General features: G+C 33.9%; 1 long non-coding RNA gene across 3 annotated transcripts in view; it reads right to left on the bottom strand.

Annotated features, from left to right (window-relative positions):
* Positions 1–16,814, bottom strand: part of LOC143235350 (uncharacterized) — a 281,246-nt gene that overhangs the window by 154,963 nt on the left and 109,469 nt on the right. The gene's annotated exons all lie outside the window — the stretch shown is intronic.

The raw sequence follows: 16,814 nt of genomic DNA, 5'->3' as shown, positions 1-16,814 counted from the left end.
AAACGTGTAAAATATGGGTAACCTAAACTATCACAACTCGAGTACTTGAGATAAATATAAAAGGCATTTTCATTCAAAAAAGTTCTTTAACTAATTAATGATTTCCAGTTTATTTCAATATGGTCTTAAAATTGAAATTTATCAGCGAGGATAATAATTATTAAATTATCCCTCTTAATCTATAACATTTTATTCCTGCTTACATTTGTTAACTTTATTTTAAAGAGATGCAACAGGGTCTACTTGTCATCTCCACCGTGGGGGAACTGAACCCGCCTATTTTAGTGTTATATGTTCATATACTTACTGACGTTCCACTGGGAGAGAACGTATCTGTGGCTGTCGTTGTTAAATATTATTATTTCTAGATTATAATTATATTCCATTTTTAATTGACATAACACTAATGTACAAATAAGAGTCAAATTAAATCATCTATGTTATTTATTCGCGCTTTTCTTTTGTAGTGTCATTATTTGGAAGTGCAATTCTTGTGGATGTGAAACAGTAAAATCAGTGAACACAGAAGACCATACAAATAAAGATGACAGAACAAAAATTAAATATTCACTTGTACCACAAAAAGATGAAGATCAGTCTGTTATTAGAAACGAGAAGAGAAAATGTAAAATGTAAAGAGAAGAGGGCCAAAAGTTCAGAATTTTCATCTTCCTGAAGTAAGTATTGTGATAATGGGAAATGTCATCACATTTAGGGGAAAGGAAGGCGTTTTATCAGTATTTTATCTCATGGTTTTTATTGATCTGGTCACATATAAGGGAGACAATTCTTCATGTCGTTAGATGACTTTTCATTAATTATGAAGTTACGTAAATTCCGTCCAGGGAACTAGTACTTGCGCTAGTATATAATAACATTTTCTTCATCACCATTCAAGCCGTCTCCAAACCTTTAATAAATGTTTATTCTATAGATTTGTACTGTATGAGTCTGTTTATGAGTCATTACCTCGTAAAGTTTGGTTGTACTTATTCCATTTAGTAGTAGAGAGACATATATACGTATGATGTATAATGTGAGGACTTCCATCCTTCATATACTACAATTGCTAATTTAGTATTGTTTTGTTTGTTTTTTGAATTTCGCACAAAGCTACATGGGCTATCTGTGCTAGCGTCCCTAATTTAACAGTGTAAGACTAGAGGGAAGGCAGCTAGTAATCACCACCCACCGCCAACTCTTGGGCTACTCTAATTCCAACGAAAAGTGGGATTGACCGAACTTTATAACGCCCCCACGGCTGAAAGGGCGAGCATGTTTGGCGCGACGGGGATGCGAACCCATGACCCTCAGGTTACGAGTCGCACGCCTCAACACGCTTGGCCATGCCGGGCCCAACGTTGTAAGAGTCATACATAGTGTGAGTCAATTATTGACGCCAAGTTACTCGATTCTTCTGTATTTTCGATGTTTCCTCAAGTTTGTATTGTTACACTCAAACGTCACTGCGTAGTTTACAGAAAGTTTGAGGCCTCAATGAACAATTGATAAATATATGGGCTACCAACCAACTGTGAGCTAGATTGAGAAAAATTGTTCTTTTCTAAGAAAATTAGTCAATGAGAGAAAACGTGAAGTTAGCTGGTGTGAGAACAATTAACCATATCGAGCGATATGATAAAGTTAGTTTCAAAGTTTAATAAATATAATAATTTGTATTGTAAAAGGAGGATCTATATTAACTGAACCATTCTCTGTGGATTTTGATGAGAAGTAGACAATTTTTTAAAGTTATGATACAACTGTTGTAACCCATGTTGTAACTCAGTAAGTTACTGAGTGAATAATTTACTAATAGTACTGTGAGTAAAAGTAAGTACTGTGAGAAAAATAGTTTATATTGTAAATTATATTCTAAAGTAATTGAATCAGCCCAAATGGATATTTGAAAATAAAGATTAATTATTTAGAGTTTTGGATACAACTGTGATATTTCATGGTGTAAATAATTTTTGTTCATACGTTTGTCTCATTTTGAAGAGATTATTATTTAAAACAAAAATTGGTAGTTGACTAGAAACAGGAGTCTACCAAAGGTTACATGGGGTTAACAGACAAATGGGTAAAGAAATGTTATATTTGTTATAAAATATGTAACGTTGCGAAGTAATGGAAGTCCATTACTAACAAGCAACGTCAGAAATATCAGTATAAAGCTGCTATAGCAACTTCTATAGATGGTGTTGTTAAGAAACTAGAAAGTTTGACTGTCAGCATAGATGCTGCTGCCAAAAAAAAGAGAATCAATAAAAGATGCCAGATTTATTATATGAGAAGGAAGTTCCATTTCCATGGTTAATCAGTACACGACTAACAATCAACTTAAGTTAACAAATGGATCAACAGTGTCAATAGTGATTGGAGCATGTTACAGATATTTAGAAGTACCAAGAAATCACAACATGCCAGTGAGTGAAGAATATGTTGGGGACAAAAGAGTGAATTGCCTACAAGAAATTGTTTGCATAGTGAGAACCAGTCTACTATATTATGACCAAATGAGAGGCAAACTACACACACGAGTGTGTGTGTGTACTATTGCACTATATTATATGGGAGACCTGGAGACAACAGTATAAAACATCCATATTTGACCAAATTGTTTAAAACATACCAGCTAGTAGAAACTCAGATACCAGACCGAAAGAAGATTGATGAACAATTGGTGGTCATCACTAGTGGTCAAGAAAAGAAGAGCAAGCAAGACATCAAGACCTTACAAGTGTCAAAAGGGGACATCCTGAATGTAGGTTTGTAGGAACTGAAGGAATCATAAAAGAAAGTCCCTCCATTGGCAGAAACTTTGGGACAATACCTGGGAGAAAATTTAACAGAAGACAAAGGAGATGGTACCAACAGAATAGAGAAACAAAAGGGAGTGCTATATCAGACCTATCAAAGACTATATGTATGAAAAACATATGTATATAAACGAAGAAGCATTGGCAGTCACCAATAGAACTCAAGAAAATAAGAGCAAACATAACACGAAGATCTTACAAAGGTCAAAAGGTGATATCACGAATGTAGGTTTGCAGGAATTGAAGGAAGGGTAAAAGAAACACTTTTTACTGCACAATCTTTGTGACAAAATATGGGGAAAAATCGAGCAGAAGACAAGGGTAAAGCACTTATAGAGCAGAGTATTAGAAGGAATTGCTGTACCAAATCAAACAGAGAAATTATACTGGGGAAGTGTAGCAAATCATAACAGAATACAGGACTCAACTGATGAAACAATTCACGAGTTGACTGTGCAAGGATACCTAAGAGCAAAGAAGATAGCAGATAGATCTACCAGTTATATCCATTGCTCAGGAATCATTAGAGATGTGAGCAGATCTTGCTGACCATGTGTTATCTGCCAAAGGACAATACCAGGAGGGAATGTGGTTGAGGTGTTACTGGGGAGATTTATTAATTAAAGATTAATTAATAATGTGATTAATATATGGTGAAGTGCAAATTCTTAATTAATATCTAAATAATACTTTATTTAATTAAATATTAATAAATTAATTAGGTGATGGACATGTATGTGATATGCAAAATTAAGTTAATTAATCTACAAGTTGGAGTAATAACCAAATTTAATATCAATTTTCTTTTTAAATACTTGATATAAAATCCCATGTTTTTCCAAAAACGAGGATGCTATCAGGCAGCATAATATGATCATGTCACGAATGTCAGAGGGCGTGCTGCTAGAAGTGATGCCATCACCACAAGACGAAGTGTCAACATTGATCTATTCATATTATAACACTAGATTTATAGTTTTCGCTTTTAGAGTCACTTTAAAGGTATCTTCTGATTGAAAATAACAACACACTATGATTTTAGTAAATGTAGTTTTACTCCATTGTAGAATAAGACTTCAGATATATGGCATATTTTACATTTTTAAATACGTTATTTTGTTTTACTTATACAAAACTCCACTATGTTTTATGCAGGTATATGTTAATATGTGTTACTTAAACAATGACTCAATGGCTTTCACTTCTATATTTCTGTGGACTTATAATGCTAGAAAATAAGTTCAGGTGAGCGTGATGGGCAGCCACAGATAGCCCATTGTGTATTTGTGTAGCTAACTTTAAACTGTCAGTTTTAACCTCCACTCACCAGTCTCACATGAACAAATCCAAGATCAATAAAATAATCAAAATCAATTGAAATTAGGAGAGCGAGATGTGGGTGTTCGAGCCCATAACGTCCCACATCTATATCTCCCTTTACTTTCAGCAAACAATTGTGGGAAAGTGACTGCTCTCAAAAGTAAAGAAGAAGAAATCAAAATAATAATATATCACCACTTGGGGGTAAGTAAGATAAACTTACCTCCTGAAATTGGCATTCCAGCCCCAAATATGAAGGTAAGAAACTAATTAATAGCCTGTCACACAAGTAATACTAGAGTGAAGGGACCCAACCAATTATTCAAAATAACTAGTATAACTCTGAACCACCATCCACTGTATTGTTTGTTTGTTTTGAATTTCGCACAAAGCTACTGGAGGGCTATCTGTGCTAGCCGTCCGTAATTTAGCAGTGTAAGACTAGAGGGAAGGCAGCTAGTCATCACCATCCACCGCCAACTCTTGGGCTATTCTTTTACCAACGAATAGTGAGATTGACCGAACATTATAACGCCCCCACGATTGGAAGGGCAAGCATGTTTAGTGTAACGTGGATTAGAATTCGCGATCCTCTGATTGCGAGTCGATCGCCCTAACTTGGCGATGACTGGTAACGACTCTTTGTTAGATTATTGAAGTAAAACAATTTGCGATACAGAGTGGGGTCACGGTCTATTGCAAAGTTACAAAGCTGACCTTCCACCTTGTAGTCCTTTCTTCAACTCTCGACACAGGTTTCATTGAAATGCATTGAGGTTAATACTGTCCTCCTCTTCAAACATTCTCGCCCTTTCAATCATGGGGTCGTTATAATATGATGATCAATCCCATTATTTGTTTGCAAAAGAGTAGCCCAAGAGTTAACGGTGGGTGGTGATAAGTAGCTGCTCTGCTTCTAGACTTACCCCAGCATTGGCTCATTTGTTGTCTTTGACTCTGGCATTACAAGTGTGGTTTATTTGTTATTGTAATCTTTCCACTCATGATACTGTTTTATGTAAAACCTGATTCTCTTCTTTATCGTCAGAATTTACACATGACTCCATTTTTAGTACATTTCATTAGGGACGACTGGAGCAGATAGCCCTCGTGTAATTTTGAGCGAAATTAAAACAAACCAAACCAAAAGTCAAATTACATAAAATGTGCGCAAATAACAACTTTTGAGGGTTTGTTTGGTTAAATCGTAGGAATAGGTGCTTATGAGTAATGTTTTATCGTACGTGTATTTTGCAAATAAATGACACGTTGATTTGAACATGCTTTTGGATGGTTTGTTTTGAAGGAATCGTATTTTGGAAAGTGAGTTTGTACAAATTGGTACTTCCTCGCGTTATAGTGGAGATGACACGTTAGCCTGAAAGTATACAGAGGTCACCTTATCCTCTGATATTTGTTTGTTTTCAAATTTCGCGCAAAGCTACACGAGGATTATCTGCGTTAGCTGTCCCTAATTTAGCAGGGTAAGACTAAAGGGCAGCTAGTCATCACCACCCACCACTAACTTTTGGGCTACTCTTTACAAACGAATAATGGGATTGTCCATAACATTATAACGCTCCCACGGCTGAAGGGCGAGCATATTTGGTGTGACATAAATTCGAACCCGAGACCTTCAGATTACGACTCGAGCCTCAGAACAACCTGGCCATGAGGAAGCTTCTGATATTTGACTTATCTTCAGAGCTATATATAAAATTATCACAAATTAATCGAAAAAAAATTTTTGGGTCATACTCAAAACCATATTGTCCCGCAAGACGATAATAATCTAATTAAACATTTGCAAACACTCGCATATGATTCGTCCAGTATGACGAGGTGCTTCCAATTACCATGTGTCTGAATTCTGTTTGTGCAGCTCTTAACAGTTGGCCTTTGGAGAATGTTGTGAGCGTTTTTTTTGTTTAAATGAAGCACAAAGCTACACTATGGGCTATCTGTGCTCTGCCCACCACGGGTATCGAAACCCGGATTTTAGCGTTGTAAGTTCGCAGACATGTTGTGAGAGAGAAAAACAAATGTCACTTTTGTGGACCTAAATCTGTGGGAATATTGTAAGAGCAGATCTTACGTTACTTTTGTAGGCCTAAATTAATGAAGAATATTGTGAGAACAGGTATTTTGTCACTTTTGTGGACCAAAATCTGTGGCGAATATTGTAAGAGCAGATCTTACGTTACTTTTGTAGGCCTACATTCGTGAAGAATACTGTAAGAACAGATGTTATGCCACTTTTGTGGACCTAAATCTTCGTGAATTATATGTTTACAGTTATATCTCTTTGTTTCTTGGAGTAATTCCTGTGACAAGTTGTTTAACTAATCTCTGGTGTGAACTGGTAGTCGGTAGTGAAGTTGCCAGTTTTCCTTGCTGGAATTATGCATTTCTTTGCTTTACCGATATGATTCAACACTGTAAGTAACTCATTCTTTAAGGTACTAAGTTTCATGCCTTGCATACTCTCATAATCACTGCATAGTAGAATATGTGAAGAAATATCAGAATCTTCTCAGAAGATGTCAATTTCAAGCGCCATCTGCACTTGTAAATAACAAGCAAATAAATTTATCTTAAGCAATCTTTCAAAGTCACCCAGTCTTATGTTTTATTAAATATGTTACATATCGACTATTTTCTGCCATGATTTTACTGGCTGAATATTCTAGAACTACGGTTACGTGTGGTTAGATGAACAGAATTTTATGACCAGTGTTACATCATTCTTGGTTTTACCTATATAAGAATACCTGCCCTACAAGACAACTAACAGATTGCACATGATTTGATGAACGTTAAGAGAGAAGTCACTTATTTTACGGCAAGAGTTTCTAGTGAACAAAGTTCGGGAAACGTTACAGCTGTCGTTGTTCTAAGTATCAATATATCATGTAAAGCGGCCCGGCATGGCAAAGCGTATTAAGACTCGTAATCTGAGAGTCGCGGGTTCGAATCCCGGTCGCACCAAACATGCTCGCCCTTTCAGCCGTGGGTGCGTTATAATATTACGTTTAATACCACTATTCGTTGGTAAAAAGAATAGCCCAAGAGTTGGCGGTGGATGGTGATGACTAGCTGCCTTCCCTCTCGTCTTACACTGCTAAATTATGGACGGCTAGCACAAAGCTACTCGAGGGCTATCAAAAAATCGTAGCAAGAGTGTTGAAAGTGATTATTTAAGTTTGTTTGTATAATGTGGAATGTTTGTTTGTTTGCCACGTTATACAACCAAACTTAAATAATCACTTTTTTAAATCATTAAATATTAATTCACCAAATAAATTGAATAATAACTCTTAAACTAAACAGTTTTGTATATCCAAAAAATATTAATTACTAATTTCAAATCATTCTTTCCCCAACTTGTGTGTCTACAGTGAAGTTATAAATTATAAAGCTTCTGTAATAAATAATCATTTTCTTTGAAACAAACATGGATTTTTAACGCGATAAAACAGGCAATTTTTAAATACTCTATAACTTTTTATTTTCTATTTACATAGATTTTATTTTAATTTTTTTATCGATGTGAAGTTTGTGAAAATTCGGGACAAGAAAACATAAATCGAGTTCCACTGTCTCTTATTAGTGAAGAAAATCGTCCGATCATAGATGTTCTTCTGTTGTTGTCTTGCATCTGGCTTTCTAATTCGGTTAAACACTTGTCAAAAATTTTTGTGGATCTAAATATGTTTCAGAGGCTTACTTTTCTCAATTTTTCTTTCTACTCTAGTCGTCGGAACACTCTGACTCTGATGATTTCCTTTCGTGAAACAAATCTTGCAGTTCTTTGAAGTAAAGAGGTCTCTTTGATTTATATTTCTTAAATTTTTTGTTACGTCTACAATGTGAAGGTACCTCCTTCCTTTAGTTAACAGAGTTTCTGATATATATGAGATTATTGGTTGATATTTATGAGGCTGTATTGGTATAAAATATTTTGTATGTGATCCTTCAAGACTCGTGATAATGTTTGTTATTTCATTTGAGACATTACTATTTTGGATGTCCTTCCTGTTGGTAAAAACATTCGCCTTTCTTTCTCTCTAAAAATAACAAGAATCAGGATAGGTTGATGTTAGTTATCATTATATAGAAATTACCTCTTGGAAGTTAATACAATGAAACTACCGATAACTGGGCTATATCAATTTAGTGGATATCAATTAAAATACGTTTTCGAACAACACTTTTATTGAAATATCCAAATTTTGAGCAAACTAATTGACTCTATAAATTGATTTCTAATAAGTAAAAAGGGAAGGAAATGTTTATCTTATGCATATCGAAATATTTACAACTTTACTTTGGGGAAACACTCTGTAGAAAGTATCATATTTTTCTAGCACTAAACAGAATAAAATGTAAACAATTACTAAGAAGCGTTATTAGAAATTTGAGAATTTCAAAAATAATCAAAATGAAAAGAAATTGAAATAAAAACGTTGGTACTAACAACTATACTTTTGAGAATGATAAATTGCGTGATGTATATTTTAATTTAGTTGCTGCAATTATCGAGAATTTCACTCTACGTTGTTTTTGTTGGTTTTTTTATCAGAAAACTTCAAAACGGACTATCTGTGTCTGCTCGCCAAGAGCATTAATACCAGACTATTAGAGTTATAAGTATTCGGTCTTATTACTGGGCTGCACCAGATGTCCTTAATCTATAGGTACCTTTGTATTTAAAATTCGAATATTTAATATTTGTTTGGAAGCATTTTAACATCGAGATGGCGCTGCGAAATTCATCAATATCGATTTGAACTAAAACGCAAGAAGAATACAAACACGATAATCGAGTAACTTGGCGTCAATAATTGACTCACACTATGTATGACTCTTACAACGTTGGGCCCGGCATGGCCGAGCGTGTTAAGGCGTTCGACTCGTAATCTGAGGGTCATGGGTTCGCATCCCCGTCGCGCCAAATATGCTCGCCATTTCAGGCGTGGGGGCGTTATAATGTGCGGTGAATCCCACTTTTCGTTGGTAATAGAGTAGCCCAAGAGTTGGCGGTGGGTGGTGATGACTAGCTGCCTTCCCTCTACTCTTACACTGTTAAATTAGAGACGGCTAGCACAGATAGCCCTCGTGTAGCTTTGTGCGAAATTGAAAAAACAAACAAAACAATACTAAATTAGCAATTGTAGTATATGAAGGATGGAAGTCCTCACATTATACATCATACGTATATATGTCTCTCTACTACTAAATGGAATAAGTACAACCCAACTTTACTAGGTAATGACTCATAAACAGACTCATACAGTACAAATCTATAGAATAAACATTTATTAAAGGTTTGGAGACGGCTTGAATGGTGATGAAGAAAATGTTATTTTATACGCAAGTACTAGTCCCCTGGACGGAATTTACGTAACTTCATAATTAATGAAAAGTCATCTAACGACATGAAGAATTGTCTCCCTTATATGTGACCAGATCAATGAAAACCATGAGATAAAATACTGATAAAACTCCTTCCTTTCCCCGTAGCGGGCTTAGAACTATAATTTGAAATAGCTTCTATCCAAGTGGAACCGTTTTAAAATGGCCATATTAGAAGCATCTTTCATATATCTTCCCAAATGTTAATACAGTAAAATATGTAATTTTACAATTTTGTTGTTCATACATTTCACTTTATACTTTGAGTACATAGATTAACAAGAATCTCAGGTTATACTTTTGTTGCTAAGCGACATGGCATAAAGTTGTTGTATTCCTATACCAAGTTAAGATTCATCCGTAACTGTGTCAATAGCGCAATAACTGTGAAAACACATGACTCATAAACAGATTCAATAGAGTACAACAATTTCGAAAATGTTTTCAGATGGCTGCAATGATAAAGAAGAAACCTGTGTTATATGTATATATCTACACACAACGTCTCGAGAAGTTGTTATCAAGTATCCATTTAAACCGACTACAATTTCCTTCTAAAAAATCGATACCGCACCATTAAATTGAAACGTTTCTTATGAGGTGGAAGATTAGAGTGTAAAGTTTATAGCCTTAATATATTATATTTAAAACGGTGTCTAAACTTCACGCAGAACACCAACATAAAAAATGTATAGAAAGTAAGTAAACATATGTGACTGAAGGTACATTACATTCTTGTTATGTTCGTCTATTTGTGCTCTACCCACCACAGCTATCGATAGCCGGTTTCTAGCATTGTAAGTCCCAGACACTCGGTATGAAATGTGATGACATTTCCCGTTATCACAATACTTACTTCAGGAAGATGAAAATTCGGAACTTTTTTGGCCCTCTTCTCTTTTACACTTTTATATTTTCTCTTCTCGTTTCTAATAACAGACTGATCTTCATCTTTTTGTGGTACAAGTGAATATTTAATTTTTGTTCTGTCATCTTTATTCGCATGGTCTTCTGTGCTCTCTGATTTTACTGCTTCACATCCACAACAATTACACTTCCAAATAATGACACTACAAAAAAAAAGCGCGAATAAATAACATAGATGATTTAATTTGACTGTTATTTGTACATTAGTGTTATGTCAATTAAAAATGGAATATAATTATAATCTAGAAATAATAATATTTAACAACGACAGCCACAGATACGTTCTCTCCCAGTGGAACGTCAGTAAGTATATGAACATATAACACTAAAATAGGCGGGTTCAGTTCCCCACGGTGGAGATGACAAGTAGTCCCCTGCTGCATCTCTTTAAAATAAAGTTAACAAATGTAAACAGGAATAAAATGTTATGGCTTAAGAGGGATAATTTAATAATTATTATACTTGCTGATAAATTTCAATTTTAAGACCATATTGAAATAAACTGGAAATCATTAATTAGTTAAAGAACTATTTTGAATGAAAATGCCTTTTATATTTATCTCAAGTACTCGAATTGTAATAGTTTAGGTTACCCATATTTTCACGTTTCAATTTCAAGTATTTCTACTGACACGCACAATACCTTGAGGTATTTACATATAAAAAACAGGTTGAACAATAACATACTTACAAGGAATGTTTTTCATCAGAAGAACTTGTAATATTGTAAAAAGTGATCCACAATTTAAGCTTTAAGTGAATCTCCACACTTAAAATACACTTTATTGTAAACTAATGATGCTAATTTCTCCTTACATATTTCTTATTAATGCAAGCGTTTGTAACCCTTTGATTATTTATCATTCTAATTAAAATAAAGTAACTAACATTTTTTTTATTTCTCAGCCCCTATAAATTCATTATTAAGTATATACACACATGGTTCAACTATTAATAACATAGAAATTATATTAAGATCTATTCAACAAAACATAAAAAAATACTGTTTTGTTCTTGCCTTAAAGAAATGAACAATAGTGGTACTCCTACTGCAACAGTTACCAATGGAATCGGATATTCTAACATGGATGGTGCTGAAATGGAAAAATACAAGTTAAAAAGAAAGTTAGTTTTGTGCAATTTGTTTTTGTTATATGATAGTATTGGAGGAGGCTACGTTTCATTTGGTATACTTACAGTGAAAATAACAAGATAACCACAGCGTTCTAAGTTACTGGAATCGAAGAAGTTCCACTCTTTATTCAAACACGTATAAGTTTAATGCACATGGATAAAACATTACGGGTAAAGAAGTGTGAAGTATCACTTTAGATTTACTTTCTTCTTTGATAATCCAAGTAAAGATATTAACTTATCATATCTTATGAGAACCAAATACACTGACTGTGTTTTCATATCAAATCAGGATAATCATTTGATGCGTCACATGACTGACCACCATTACAGCATATATATATATTCGTAACAATGCAAAAGTGACGAGTTCTCAGACTTCCAAGGATGTATGATTGTTGACACTGACTTACTAGCAATTTGTAAACTGAATATTGTTTATATGTTTCTCTATTCAAAGAAATCTGTAATTAGTGTGTAAATGAACTACAAACGAAAGAGAATATATTGGAAACTATCGGTAACAATTCGAAGCGAAAGTGCATGGACGGTTGTTTTGTTGTAAACAAATCTAAAACTCTGCTCTAGACAACAAGTTTTTCTAAAATAGTCAAGGTTTAAATAATACAACAATACTAGGAGGAGGAAAATACTTATGACATGCAATTACTGGTCCAAAAACTTACTTCAGACAACAGAAAAGCTCAAACTGTGAACAGTGAATTAGTGGGAATGATAGACTTGGTTTGGTGAATCATGTTTTACCTAAGTTGCTATGAGTGGTGAAATGGTAAGAGATTTATTATTTAGAATAGAAAATAATGTCCACAATGTACTGGAATATTATAAGAAATCGGGTCTTCACACATTACTACATTTTTTACCTTCATGAATAAGGGATTGAAGAAATTTAATGGGAAGAAAGAACAACACGCGTCAATACAAACATCGTCACAGTAATATTTTTACATCACGACATTTTGTCACCATCCTTTCCACACATATTGTCTCACGTTAAAGGTACGTTTTACGTAATTTTATATGTAGCATAACTTACTTTTCTTTGGAGAAGGAACGTATGTTTCTTCCTCCGTTTCTGTTTGACTTGGATCTAAGAAAAAAGTTTGAAATATAAACAATGTTAACAATTAAAAATAAAATAATGGATGAAGTATATAATAACTAATTTACTGCTTACTTTGTTCAAAACATTTTTCCTTTTCGATTTATTTAAAACTAGAATTCACAAATACTGATCACACATATAAACGCTTTAAAGGAAAGCACAACTTACAACACAGGTTATTTCTCAGTGTGAATCCTTCAGGACATTGGTGGTTTTCATTAGGTTGTACGCATGCTAAAATAAAGTATAATATTTTTTGTAGTTCAAGTATTGTTGACATAATAAATAATATTTTGCACTATTTGTTTGGAATTTAGCATAACACTACATCATGCGCTATCTATGCTCTGCCCATCACGGATATCGAAACCCGGTTTCTAGCATTGGAAGCACGCAGACATTTTGCTGGGCCACTAGGGGAATTTTTGACCTGATATGACACTTTAGGCTCATAACAAATTATTAACTACTTTTCTTCGTGAAAGCTCATACACTGGAAATCCTGTAAGGTATAAACAAAATCTAACAAATATAGTTGATGGCTTATCTTGTTCTTTATCTACTGTATCGTAAGTCACAGGAAGTTTCAAATCAATGTATTTTCATAATTAATAATAAATAAGGATTTACAATGCTAAAGTTGAGGTTCGATTTCCCTCGGTAGGTACAGCGGATATCTCTTTGAAGCTTTGCTATATGAAAAACGCAAATTTTGGTAATTAAAGGCCCGGCATGGCCAGATGTGTAAAGGCATTCGACTCGTAATCTGAGGGTCGCATGTTCGAATCCTCATCACACCAAACGTGCTCGCCCTTTCAGCCGTGCTATAACGTGACGGTCAATCCTACTATTCGTTGCTAAAAGAGTAGCCCAAGAGTTGGCGGTGTGTGGTGATGACTAGCTGCCTTCCCTCTCGTCTTGCACTGCTAACTTAGGGACGGCTAGCGCAGATAGCCTTGTGAAGTTTTGCGCGGAATTCAAAAACAAACAATCGTAATTAAAAATATATACAACATGACTGACGGAACAATAAAGTGAAGCGTGAAAGAGAACATAAACTAAAAAAATTAAAATTATTTTCGAAATCATGCGTGTTTTCTGCTTTACGGAATAGCGAATAAACAACACGCAGTGCTGTATTTATTCTTGAATTTTTTTTCATTAATATGTGACGTGTTTAATATTAACTTCCAACAAATGAAGATGTCTACCCAGATCAGAATTAAAGATATGCTCAGTAACAGATATAGTTAATCAAATAAGCTCTTCAAACTTTCTTATTTCAAATGATAAGAATGTATTGTTTCATCGCTTGGATGTGAAAAGTGGCTAAACAATGTCTCTGAATACCAGAACTTACTGTGTGTTTGTAACAAAAGAAACGTTTTTCTGCTATAACACTGTAGCACTTTATAATTTCAATATTTTCACAGACGATTAAAGAAATCATTCAACACTTTTTATTTTTTAAATTATTTGTTCTATGACTTGTAAAGAAAACAACAAAACCTTTCTAATTTCTAACACAAGGTTATCTCGTTTTCTGACTTCACGGAATGTCTAATTTCATTAATTGTGTAATGCTATTGATTACATTTATTCATATATATATATATGTATTTAGTTATTGTATATAATAATAATAAACCAAAAATTATTTCGTAATGATAAATTTATATCCAGACAAGTTTGATTTTCAACGTTTTAACACCTCAGGTTTAACGCGGAAACAATGGCGGTGAGCTGTATGTGGGTAGTTGGAAAGGTGATTTCATGGATTTTGGAAAATTAATGTACAATCATTAAATATATATCGAACTTATAACACTTTACATAAATTGTAGTAAAAATGGATGGAATCCGATTCATGATATAAAGTGTGTTTTTTTTAACTTCTAAACACTACCAAAATCGATTCTTATAGGCATTTACCTTCCAAGAAATGAGTGATGGAAATTGGTTTGTGTGCTTTTATCTCCCAGTTTGTTGAGTATTCAATAATGCACTTATAAGTACCAGCATCAGAAATATCAAATTTATCAATCATCAAATCACCCGTGTCTTTGTTTACGCGAATTTTCTCGTCATCTGTTTCTATTACACCGTATGGGCCAAACCAATAATACCTGAAAACATCAAAGGTATAACATTTGATCTTATAGTTGTCAGGGACACATTGAATAATCTGTGGGGCGCCAAGTATAATATTTTCGGGTTTAAGTTTTATGTGCCCAGGCACTGCTATTGTTACAGCATATAATGCCATAAAAAGCAATGTTTTGAAAAAGAACTTCACCATCTCAAAATCTTAAAGTTTCCTTGCAGTAGTATGTTAAACGTTTTACAAAATGTCTTCTAATTATCTGTGTTGCTAAGATACTGTTTCATTGTTATATTATAAATATTGTAATGACGTAAGAGCCACAAACAATATGTCATATAAGTTACGGAGTTACCGATTAACCACTAAAAGCTGATAAAAGTTACGGAGTTACGGAATAAACGCTAAAAGCTGACAAAGTACAGAAACTAAAAGTTGTAAAATTTATGATGAGGCTACAGAAACCACAATTCCATTTTTAAACAGCTTTGATATGAATTTAAAATATGCAAATTCAAAAATATGTGAAAAAAACATCTAATGTTTACGTTATTTTTATCACAAAATAAGATATTGTTGTTTCACAACATGCTTAGAGCAACAAAGAAACAACACAAACAATATATCATAAAAGTTACGGAGTTACAGATTAAACACTAAAAGCTGATAAAAGTTACGAATTAAACGCTAAAAACTGACAAAGTAAAGAAACTAAAAGGTGTGAAATTTATGATGAGGCACCAGAAACCACAATTCCATTTTTAAACAGCTTTGATTTGAATATAAAATATACAAATTCAAAAATGTGTGAAAAAAACATCTAATGTTTACGTTATTTTTATTACAAAATAAGATATTGTTGTTTCCCAACATGCTTAGAGGCAACAAAGAAACACCACGAACAATATATCATAAAAGTTACGGAGTTGCGGATTAAACACTAAAACTGATAAAAGTTACGGATTAAACACCAAAAGCTGACAAAATACAGAAACTAAAAGGTGTGAAATTTATGATGAGGCTACAGAAACCACAATTCCATTTTTAAACAGCTTTGATTTGAATTTAAAATATACAAATTCAAAATGTGTGAAAAACCTAATGTTTACGTTATTTTTATTTCAAAATAAGGTATTGTTGTTTCACAATAATACTTGCTAAATAATCACAGTTATTGTTGTGAAAATAGTTCAAACAACTCGCCTGGCAGGTAAATTACATAACTTAAAAACAAGCCTCTGAAAGACTCAAACCACACTTTTATCTTGCAATTCACATGTGATGTTGCAGTCTGGAAGAGTGCCGAAAAACATATAACAGCAAGAAATGGCCACTACTAAACAGTATAGAATTTTAACTGCAGTAAGTGGAGAATTAAAATAAATGCGCACAAAATACAAGTCATATTATTTACAAAATCGTACAAAAAGAAAACAAATTAATATATTAATATTACAGTTATATCTAAACGTGACTCTCTTACAAGTAACAATACAAAAGGACCTGGCATGGCCTAGCGCGGTAAGGTGTGCGCTTCGTAATCTGAGGATCTCGGGTTCGCGCCCGAGTCGCGCCAGACATGCTCGCACTCCCAGCCGTGGTGGCGTTATAATGTGCGGTCAATCCCACTTTTCGTTGGTAAAAGAGTACCCCAAGAGTTGACGGTGGGTGGTGATGACTAGCTGCCTTCCCTCTAGTCTTTCACTGCTAGATTAGGGACGGCTATCAGAGATAGCTCTCGAGTAGCTTTGTGCGAAATTCCAAAACAAACAAACAATGTAAAAAAAATCATAGGGGTTACTTTGATTTAAAATTAAACTGGATACCACACTATATAACATAAAAACCAGAATTTGTAAAATAGCAAGTTACCTTAGGAATTTAGATGATTAAAACAAGAATATTCAACAATAAACATATGTAAACTTTACAGAACATACATGACCAGTCATAGAATATGTTTGTGTAA

Source organism: Tachypleus tridentatus, chromosome 12 (genome assembly GCF_004210375.1).
Source record: "Tachypleus tridentatus isolate NWPU-2018 chromosome 12, ASM421037v1, whole genome shotgun sequence".
NCBI classification, from domain to species: Eukaryota; Metazoa; Arthropoda; class Merostomata; order Xiphosura; family Limulidae; genus Tachypleus; species Tachypleus tridentatus.
Note: the sequence above shows the minus strand (reverse complement) of the source record. Positions and strands in the feature narration are given on the sequence as shown.